The 11,707-nt window shown below is 42.2% G+C and overlaps 1 non-coding gene across 1 annotated transcript; it reads left to right on the forward strand.

The window, feature by feature from the left end:
- Nucleotides 1–4,060: 4,060 nt before the first annotated feature.
- LOC140473140 (U6 spliceosomal RNA) lies at nt 4,061–4,167 on the forward strand. The gene has a single exon (XR_011958119.1). It is a non-coding gene; the product is annotated as a U6 spliceosomal RNA (small nuclear RNA).
- Nucleotides 4,168–11,707: the final 7,540 nt, after the last annotated feature.

Raw genomic sequence — 11,707 nt, forward strand, 5'->3', positions numbered from 1 at the left:
AGGGGGTTATACTGAAACTGTATAAGACACTAGTTAGACATCAGCTGGAAAATTGTGTATAGTTCTGGGCATCACACTATAAAAAATGACGTGAATGCATTGGCAAGAGTGCACATGTGGTTTATGAGAATGGTTCCAGGGATGAGAAACATAAGTTATGAGGAAAGGTTGGAGAAATTGGGATTGTTTCTCCTTGGAAAGGAGAAAGCTGAGATGAGATTTGATTGAAGGTTTCCAAATGACAGGAGACTGGACAGGGAGAAATTGCTGTTTCTTGTAAATGGACGAAAAATGAGACGGCACAAATTTAAAGTGATTTGCAAAATGTAGTAAATGTAATATGAGAAGAAACATTTTCACGCTGCAAGTGGTTTGGGTTTGGAATGTACTGTTTGGGCGTGTGGTGAAAGCAGGTTCAAACTGAAGCATTCAAGAAGGGATCGGATGCTTAATTAAACAGAAACACTATGCAGAGTTATGGGGGAAGTGTGGGAGAATGGCATTATTTGGTGCTGCATGTTCGGAGATCCTGGGCAAGTACAATGGGCTAATTGGTCACTTGCTGCATTATAACCATTCTGTGATTCAGTATTGAACTGCTTGGGCAATTCAACTGCAATTACCTGTCATTAAGTCCTAACCTCTAGGTCTATAGACATCTGCTACAACATCCACTTGTCAGCTTGTTGAACTGGATTCCGTTTGGTTCTGTTTTAAATTTTGCTAGGTTATGTAGGCCAACATTTTGCTCAATAGTAAAAATTAGGATTGAATATCATCCAACTCACTAATAACAAAAAAAAAGTTTCAGATGAGACAGCACAGACTTGTTTTAAAATGATGGAATGTATCTCACCCATTTAAACTCATCTGCTTACAGACAGCTGATGCTGCAGGGTGTTATTGCAGCATGGTTGGCAATACCGATCTTTTAGCCACCTCAGCATCCGCAATTTTCTGAGATAATAAAATTGATGAGATTGGGACCACTTCCAGGTTCTGCCCCTGCCTGTTTCAGCAGGATGTCTGCTTGCACAACCTGAAGGAAGGCAGCATACCTTCATGTTTGCAATCCAAATGGTTATTGATTTCTTTGTCACTTCCATCAAAGCATGTTTGGTGAGCTTCCGGCAGCTTGTTCACAGCCTGGAGGAGGACCATGCAGGGAGGTATCATTATACAAAGGAACCTCGATTATCTGAATGAGATGGGCAGGCACTATTTCGTTTGGATAATTGATTATTCGGTTAATTGATTCAATGCCTCTCCGCTGGGGCTCAGAGTTTTCGGAAGTTTCCTTTTTCCTTGCTCTGCCTGCCTTGCTCCTTCTCTCTGTCTCAGGGTTTGTTTCTGAGCAGACACACTCTTGTGTGTAAGGGACCTGCAGCTTTGCTGAAGTCTCCTCCGCCACCTTCCCAACCACCCCCCCCCCCCCCCCCCCCCCCGCCTCATCAGTTCGATGGAATTGACACAGTGAGCACTTGCTAAATCTGATCCCCGTTCAGGAGACTAGATAGCAGCACACGGCACGCAAGCCCCTGACCCCATCTGCCCCCAGCCCCACACCCCATCCGGCACTCCCCCGCCCAACCCCATCCAATCCCACACCAGGCCCCGCCCTCCCCCCCACCCGAACTGGTCACCCACCCTCTGCAACCCAGACACCGTGCAGTGGAAGTTATTTCACTGATTCTGATGAATCAGTCATTACAGGACAACTGTCAGCCAGAACAGCAGGAAGACTCAGTTCGATTGTGCAATTAATCTAATAGAAAGCAAATATTAAATCATGGGTCAGATTTTCTGAGGACTGGCAATCACAGTTAGATTGTCAATCCACTCCTAATTTATTTTTATGTTAAGACACCTCCCCATTTCTTGCAGGAGACTCCAAACACGATTCTTATGGAAATGTAGAGCATTCCTCAATTCTAGCTGTGTCCTTTTGGTGGAGGATAGTTCAGGGGAAGTCAAACTATAGTTGTCACTTTCTGTGATTTAAATATCCAACGGAACAGATAGAAACTTTAACAGCTCCTGTAAAAGGCTAAGTATATGAGGTAAGTGTGTAAACAAGCCAAGTGGGTCGGGTGGCAGGTGAGTAGGGTGGCAGATACATGATGGAGTTTTTAGGTCAATTGGGGTAAACAGGGACATTGGTACTGTCAAAGAGGGGGGAGGTATTGTCAGGTTTTGTAGCAAGTAGTTCTGAATAAGGGTCACTGAATTCAAAACGTCAACACTGATTTCTCTCCACAGATGCTGAGTTTTTCAACAATTTCTGTTTTTGCTTTTATTTTTGCAGCAAGGAGGTTTATCAAGTCTCACGGTGAGGGATGTAGTGTGTCAGGTCTTGGGGAGAGGTGGAGTCTTAGGTTTGGCAGCAAGGGAGGGTGTTGTTTCTCGTGGCCAGGGACCCAAGGGAGGAGGTGTGTTGGTTCTGGCAGTGAGTGAGGCAAGAGTAGAGGAAGGAATTGTTGCGTCTGGTTTTTTTTATTCTAAGGGAAAGGGTTTTCAGATGCCGGTAAGGGAGACAGAGATTGTTGGATCTGGCAGCAAGGGTGTGGTTGTTGGATCAAGTAACCACAGAGATTAATCATAGTAATAACTGTGAACAAGCAAAAGGACGGAGAGTATGGAAAGGCTCAGGAATCTAACTTCAGGCATAGCAGAGAAGGGAACAACAAAGAGATAAGGAGCAGTCAACATAGGACTGAGGGTGTTCTATTTAAATGGGCACAGTATATGAAAGAAGATATACTTGCAGCTCAGGTTGAAACTGGCAGGTAAGATGTGAGTATCACAGAGACATGGCTGCAAGGGGATCAAGGTTGGGAACTTAATATCCAAGGATACACGTTCTGTTTAAAGGATAGGCGACAGACAGAGGGGGACTGTTGCCTTGTAAGATTAGATTACTTACAGTGTGGAAACAGGCCCTTCGGCCCAACAAGTCCACACCGCCCCGCCGAAGCGCAACCCACCCATACCCCCTACATCTACCCCTTACCTAACACTACGGGCAATTTAGCATGGTCAATTCACCTGACCCGCACATCTTTGGACTGTGGGAGGAAACCGGAGCACCCGGAGGAAACCCATGCAGACACGGGGAGAACGTGCAAACTCCACACAGTCAGTCGCCTGAGGCGGGAATTGAACCCGGGTCTCTGGCGCTGTGAGGCAGCAGTGCTAACCACTGTGCCACCGTGCCGCCCACACCACTGTGCCACCGTGCCGCCCACTAAGTAAGAAATAAAATTAAATCAATAGCAAGAAGTAATATGGGGTTGGAAGGAGTACAATCTGTGTGTGTAGAGTCAAGTGAAAAATACTATGGATGGGAATTATGTACAGGTCTCCAAGCAATTGTCAGGATGTGGGGCAGAAAATACATCAGGAAATGGAAAAGACAGGTAAGAAGGGCACGATTGAAATAAACATAACAGGACTTCAATATGCAGGTGGACTGGGAAAATCAGATTGGTAGCAAATCCCAAGAAAAGGAAACTATGGAATGTCTATGGCTTTTTGCAGCAACTTGTGGGAGAGCCCACTAGGAAAAAGGCATTTCTGGATTTGGTGATATGTAGGAGGCAGACTTCATTACAGAGTTTAAGGTGAAGGAACCCAGAGGGAGGTGACCATAATTTCCAAGAATTCATCCTGCAGTTTGAGAGGGAGAAGCTAGAATCAGATGTAACAATATTACAATTGAGTAAAGATAACGGCAAAGACATGAAGGAGCAGCTGGCCAGAGTTGATTGGAAGGGGAGCCTTGCAGGAAGACTGTCATGCAGCAATGGTAGGAGGTTCGGGGAGTAATTTAGGAGGCACAGCAGAAATCTATGACAAGGAAAAAGAACCATTATAAGGGGAGGATGAGGTAGCCATATCTGACATGGGAAGTCAGAGATAGCATAAAAACAAAAGAAAAAGCACACAATGTGGTGAAGGTTTTTGGGAAGGCAGAGAATTGGAAATCTTTAAAAACCAATGGAGGGCAATAAACAAAATGCAATGGAGGGGGGAGAAGCTACAACATGAGGATAAGCTAGTAGTACTCGCTTAGGTGGCACATTTACCAAAATCGGAATGACCTAAAGAAGATTAACATGGACCCTGCTCATGGATGACATGCAAATTTGTGAAACATTCCGTATTTTTATGTCCTCTTGTGGCGAAGTTGTAGTGTCCCTACTCCAGACCACAAAGTCTGGATTCAAGTCCCACCAGCTCCAGCAATGTGCAATAACATCTCTAAATAGGTTGATTAAGGAGAAAACAAAGATTGCAAGAGTTTTTTTTTGGATATATAAAAGCAAGAGAGAAACAAGTTTGGATATTGGACTGCTGGAAGATGAGGCTTGAGAAGGAGGCTGAGGGGTGACCTTATAGAGGTTTACAAAATTATGAGGGGCATGGATAGGGTAAATAGGCAAAGCCTTTTCCCTGGGGTCATGAAGTCCAGAACTAGAGGGCACAGGTTTAGGGTGAGAGGGGCAAAATATAAAATAGACCTAAGGAGCAACTTTTTCACACAGGTGGTACATGTATGGAATGAGCTACCAGAGGAAGTGGTGGAGGCTGGTCCAATTGCAACATTTAAGAGGCATTTGGATGGGTATATGAATAGGAAAGGTTTGGAGGGATATGGGCCGGGTGCTGACAGGTGGGACTAGATTGGGTTGGGATATCTGGTCGGCATGGATGAGTTGTACCGAAGGGTCTGTTTCCATGCTGTACATCTCTATGACTCTATAAGTAGTAATGAAGAACAAAATAATTGTGGAGGAACTGAATAAATACTTTGCATTAGTTTTCACAGTGGAACACACCAGTACCTCGCCAGAGGTTCAAGAGAGTCAGGGGGCAGAGGTACGTGTAGTCACTAAGGAAAAGGTACTAGGGAAGTTGAAAGGTCTGAGGGTGGATAGATTTCTTGGACCAGTTGGACCGCATCCCAGGGTTCTGAAGGAGATAGCTGAGGAGATTGTACAGCACTGGTGATGATCTTTCAGGAATCATTGGATTCAGGGAGGGTCCCAGACGACTAGAAAATAGCCAATGTAACAGCCCTGTATAAGAAGGAAAGGAGCCAGAACTCAGGAAATTATAGGCCTCTCAGCCTGACCATGATCGTGGGTAAGACTTTTGAGTCATTTAGCAAGGATGAGATTGTGAAATACTGGGAAGTGCGTGGTAAATTAGGGCCAAATCAGCACAGCTTCATCAAGGGGAGGTCATATCTGTCAAATTTATAAAAATTCTTTGAAGAGGTAAAGATCAAGTTAGGCAAAGAGCCAGTGATCTAGCTGGATTTGCAAAAGGCGTTTGATAAGGCACCTCACAAGATGCTGTTAAATAATGTGAGTCCATGTTGTTAAGAGCAGGATACTAGAATGAATAGGGGATTAGCTGACTGACAGAAGGTAGAGTGGGGATAAAGGGGTATTTTTCAGGATGTCAGCTGGTGGCTAGTGGAGTTCTGCAGGGGGTCAGTATTGGAACTAAAAAAATTGCAATCTGCATTAACAATCTGGATGAAGAAACTGAGGGCATTGTTTCTAAGTTTTCAGATGACACAAAGATATGTAGAGGATAGATAGTGTTGAGGAGGTGGGGAGGCTGCAGAAGGACTTGGGCAGACCAGGTAGGCAAGGAAATGGCAAATGGAATACAATAGGGAAAGTATGAGGTTATACACGTTGGTAGGAAGAACAGAGGCATAAATTATTTCTAAATGGGAAAGGCTTTGGAAATCTGAAGAACAAAGAGTCTTAGGAGTCCTAGTTCAGGTATCTGTTATGGTTAACATGCAGGTTCAGTTGGCAATTAGGAAGTTAAATGCCGTGTTAGCATTCATTTCAAGAAGGTTAGAATGCAAGAACAGGAATTTATAAGGCTCTGATCAGGCTGTACTTGGAATATTGTGAGCAGTTTTTGGCCCTGTATCTAAGGAAGGATGTGCTGGTGTTGGAAGGGGACCAGAGGAGGTTTACAAAAATGGTGCCAGGGATGAAGAGCTTGAGGAGCAATTGATGACTCTATCTGTGGAGTTTCAAAAGATGAGGGGGAGATTCAACTGAAACTTACAGAATACTGAGAAGCCTGGATTGAGTGAATGTGGAGAAGATGTTTCCACAATTAGGAGAGACCAGGACCTAAGGGTACAGCCTCAGAGTGAAGGGACAACCCTTTATAGAACTGAGATCAGGAAGAATTTCTTCAGCCACAGGGTCGTTAATCTGTGAAACTCATTTCTATGGAGGACATATCATTCATTTCATTTGAGACAGAGATAGACAGGTTCTTGATTAGTAAGGGATCATCAAATGTAATTGAGAAAATGCAGGAAAATGAAGTTGAGAAACATATCAGCCACAATCAAATGGAGGAGCAGACTTCATGGGTCGAATGGCATAAATCTGCTGTAATGTCTTATGGTCCTAAGAATAGTTGGGGAGAGAAGGAACTGTGGGTTAGGATCTAGGAAGTGTAAGGGTTTTAGGGAGGTTGAGAAGTATGTAGGAGGGTCAGTGTAATTGTTATTCAGCAGTTAGACTAGCTTGAGTAACAATGAATGTAACTGCAGAGGAACACTCTAAATTCTCTGATTTGTATGGATACTTTCAGAAGGCTTCAGGCAAAAAGGAGTTTCCCACTGGAATTATTTTACAGGGTAACTTCTTCAGAGTCTGCTGCCTTGATGATTTTGCAGGTCATAGAGTCCTACAGCATGGAAGTAGGCTCTTTCGCCCAAACAGGTCCATGCCGAACAAAATGTACATGCACGCGAACCCCATTTCCCTTCACCAAGTCCTTATCCTTCTAATCCTTTCCTATTCATGTATTTGTACAAATGCCTTTTAAATGCTGTTAATGTACCCACTTTACCACTTCAACTGGCAGCTCATTCCATATGCATACCACCCTCTGGTGAAAAGGTTACCCCTTAGGTTCCCTTTTATTCTTTCCCTTATAACCTTAAACTGATGCCCTCCAGTCCTCAAATTCCCCAACCCTGGGAAAAAGATTGAGTGCATTCACTCTATACATGCATCTCGTGATCTTATACACCTCTATATGCAATCCACCCCCACCCCGGTCTCCTATGCTCGAAAGAAAAATGTCCAAACTTGTCCAATGTCTCCATGTAACGCAGACCATTGAGTCCAGGCAACATCCTTGTAAATTTCTTCTGCACTCTTTCCAGTTTAATAACATCCTTCCTACAGCAAGGTGACCAAAACTGAACATAATACCCCAAGTGCGGCCTCATCAACTTCCTGTATAACCGCAACATAACTTCTCAATTTCTACACTCAATGCCCTGGCTGATGAAGGCCAGTGTGCCAAAAATTATCTTCATTGCCCCGTCTACCTGTGACTCTACTTTCAGAGAACCATGCACCTAACTCCAAGATTGCTCTGTTCCACTACACTCCTTAAGGCCCTACCATTCACCATGAAACTCTTAACTTGATTTGACTTTCCAAAATGCAAAAACTCACACTTATCTATATTAAACTCCATTTGCCATTTCACAGCCCACTTCCCCAGCTGATCAAGGTCCTACTGTGATTTCTGATAACCTTCAATCACTGACCACGATACCATCAATTTTAATGTCATGTGCAAATTTACTACTCATGCCTTGGACATTCTCATTGAAATCATTGATATAGATAACAAGCAGCAGCAGGACCAGCACTGACCCCTGAGGCACTCCAATATTCACAGGCCTCCAGTCCAACAAGCATCCTTCCACTAATACCCTTTGCTTCCTACCATCAAGTCACCTGTGTATCCAATTTGCCAGTTCCCCCAGATTCCATGCAATCTAACCTTCCAGAGCAGCCTACCAAGTGGATTCTTATCAAAGGCCTTGCTGAAATCCATACAGACTACGTCCACCACCATGCCCTCGTCAACCTTTCTGGTCACTTCATCAAAGAACTCTAACAAATTTGTGAGGCATGATCTCCCACTCACAAAGCCATGCTGACTGCTCCTGATCAAATCCTGTCTTTCCAAACGCATGTATATCTTATCCCTCAGAATCTTCTCAATTAACTTACTCACCACAAATGTTAAAAATCACACAACACCAGGTTATAGTCCAACAGGTTTAATTGGAAGCACACTAGCTTTCGGAGCGACGCTCCTTCATCAGGTGATTGTGGAGGGCTCGATCGTAACACAGAATTTATAGCAAAAATTTGCAGTGTGATGTAACTGAAATTATACATTGAAAAATTGATTGTCTGTTAAACCTTTCATCTGCTAGAATACAGTGATAGTTTCACTTCTTTCATGTAAAAAAAAGGGTTTTGTGACTTGCACATGAAAGAAGTGAAACTATCACTGTATTCTAACAGATGAAAGGCTTAACAGACAATCAATTCTTCAATGTATAATTTCAGTTACATCACACTGTAAATTTTTGCTATAAATTCTGTGTTACGATCGAGCCTTCCACAATCACCTGATGAAGGAGCGTCGCTCCGAAAGCTAGTGTGCTTCCAATTAAACCTGTTGGACTATAACCTGGTGTTGTGTGATTTTTAACTTTGTACACCCCAGTCCAACACCGGCATCTCCAAATCATGACCACAAATGTTAGGCTTGCTAGTCTATAGTTCCCAGGTTTTTTTCTTTGCAGCCCTTCTTGAATAGTGGCACAATATTCACTACCCTCCAGTCTTCCAGGACCTCACCTGTGGCTAACGATGCAAAAATATCAGCCAAGGCCCCCTCAATTTCTTCTCTAGCCTCTTGCAGTGTTCTTGGATATGTCCGGTCAGGATCAGGGGATTTATCCACTTCATACACTCTAATACAATCCAACATCTTTTCTACTGTAATATGGACTGCCTCTAAGATATCACCACTGACCTCCCCAAGTTTCTCAATGGTAAACACAGGTTTAATTACCATCTTCCTGTAGAATCAACTATTCGGCCATCAGAAACTCTGGATACCTTTAACTGTGATAATTTGTGTTTTACCTCCTAATGGGAAGTAAAGAACAACCAGGATGAACATCAAAGACTGAATTTTTGTTTTGCACTCAGGATCCTGAAATCAAGTGCATTTCCAGGTGCCAACAGAAATTTAAACAAGCAAGTGAAGCAGCAGGGTACTGTCTGTCTGCCCACCCATTAAAGGTAGTGAGGAAGGTCGTGAGTTCAGCAGGCTAATGCAAGGGCTTCTAGCACAATGTATCAGAAGTCCCACTTTCACAATAAGAGCTTCATGGAGATATGTGAAAAAGGGGATGCCTCAAGATGGAAATCCCTTTTGAAGACATTTCGTAAACTCACATGAAAAGAGGCCACTGCTGCCAGGTTCTTACCAAACAGTGGTCTGCAGCCCCAAATCTTATGTGACCCTGAGTTGTGCAGATTTACACACACAACATTTTGTAATTCAATCAAACCAGCAAATTGATGAATACAAGCATTAATCATTAATCTATATGAAATTGGCTGCTTTGAATTAATGAAACCAGATGAGAAAAATTATCTGGGCAAATTTTTACAAGTGATTTGCAAGAATTTCTTATTTCTGTTCACTTATTTATTTCAACAAAGATTACTAATTAAACACTTTAGAAGCTGTCTAAAACTAATTTGTTGTTTCTGATAATGGGAGAAGCAGATTAACATAGATAGTTCAAAGAGAAGCATTACTTCAACAGTGATTACAGATATTAACGCTTCAGATGTTGTCTGGTTGAAGTCATTGGAAGCTTATTTTCTTGATTCTCTTTAGAGTTTAGAGATAAATGAAATTATTGCTAAAACTGCAGAAACAGAACTAAGATTAATCTAAGAATTCTTTCCAACAGTTTAAGCTAGGAATATAGCATGGCTTCTTTATTTGCTCCTTTGTAAATGTACTTTGATTTGAATTATGCATTCTCTTCCTGGTGAACCCTGCATTTGCACTTTGTAAATATTACATGCTCTGGTTTCATGCTTTACTGATATTCGACCAATTCCTTTTTATTTAACTTGTTGCTCTTAGAAATCTAAGCTCAATGTCTCTTGTGATTAGGGAAAATTTGTATTTAGATGTTGACATTTAAATACCAGGTTACGTCAGCCTCCTGATCATGCAGTCATCTTCTCATGCCATTTACTAGAGTCAGAAGGAGGTTTGGAACGTAAAAGGCTATGCAAAACAAAAAGCTCTGATCAACTGTTTGTTGGTCACATAAGAGCTCAGTTATAATGTTTGCTAAGTGAGAGTTTATTTTATGTATTTGCCCATTCTGTATGTTGAAATGTCAATGGAATGATGGGTAACAGCACTGTCCTGAGAAAAATTAATGGCATAGCACTATAAATAAGAAAAAATATGACAACAGATCTTCACAACATTGCATAGGAGTTATTTTTAGTCATGAATTTTTAAAGACAGTTTACAAGGGACCTGACTTATACACAAAGCTGAAATAGATTTTAACTCAATAAATAATTTAGCCTCACATTTCCATGGACAAAGCGATTCAGTTCTTGCAATAACTATGGCAGATACAAGCTGATGTAGCGTTAATTTTCCAACTGAATTTCTTGTCATTGGTCTCATCAGCATAACATCGTTATGATTGAAGAGTTAAAATAGAACTTGCCTTTACTCACCAAATTTCAAAATGACACATGCGAGACGAATGCTTGGATTCAAAAATCAAACTGTCTAATGGAAAAAGAATGAGACAAAATCAGAAGTCTGAAATTAATGCCTTTCCTATGCTTATCAACATTAATCTAGATATACTTCCCCTCACTGGAGAGAATAAAGTCGATTAAGATTCCCTCACCAGATAGAGTTGACAATATAGAGGGAAGGCCGATTCTCTAACAATTTCTTTTTTTAGACCAGCTGTCATCATTGACCCAAAGGGATGGTAGCGTACTCTAGGACAGCGGAGGTATGCCCACTATCGATGACCCTGGATAGTAAAGGCCCAGTCATGATTTTCTCACCTATGATGAAGAAGTCTTTACCTCTTTGCTGACATCACAGAACTCACTGCCTGCAAGTATAATACAGACAGAGATGATGAATGATTTCCAAAGGAAATCAGATGGGGATTTGATTGAAATAAATTTACAGAACTATAGGGATGCAGTGTAGGAAATGGGACTAATTAGCTTCATCCATGCAGAATAGAAATTGATTTCTTGAGTTAAATGGCCTTCTTCAATGCTACAGTGATTAATACATGGCAAGACAGAACCTGTTTACAAGGTTAAAATGTTAGGGAGAACCCACACAGAGAATAATGACTGTCCCATGTCCTTTTATTAGATAGTAGGCTGGAAGCAGAATTTCACCCTTCAGTCTCCAGAAGTCCTTCTACAGAGAGCCAAACAATCAGAGGCCAAAAGCACTCAAGTACTGGTAACACCACTGTGGTTACTTCCAAAACCGCATTGTGGACTGAGGAGGCATTCAGTGATAGATTAGAACTTTGTAAATGCTTGGGGGTCAGGATGTGTTTGGGAAAAGGAATTAAGAAGTCAATGGGGGCTAGATTGCAAGGGTTCAGTGGTGGGAACTGGAAGGTTCATGGTAACAACAGATGCTTGATCCTCCAAACAGCCCAGCAAGCCAACACTAATTTACCACTGGCCCATGGAGCTGGAAGACTAGCCACGTGACATTGACTTCTTAGCACTGGTTCAATCCTGACAGT

The sequence above is a fragment of the Chiloscyllium punctatum genome, chromosome 3 (genome assembly GCF_047496795.1).
Source record: "Chiloscyllium punctatum isolate Juve2018m chromosome 3, sChiPun1.3, whole genome shotgun sequence".
In the NCBI taxonomy this organism is placed as follows: Eukaryota; Metazoa; Chordata; class Chondrichthyes; order Orectolobiformes; family Hemiscylliidae; genus Chiloscyllium; species Chiloscyllium punctatum.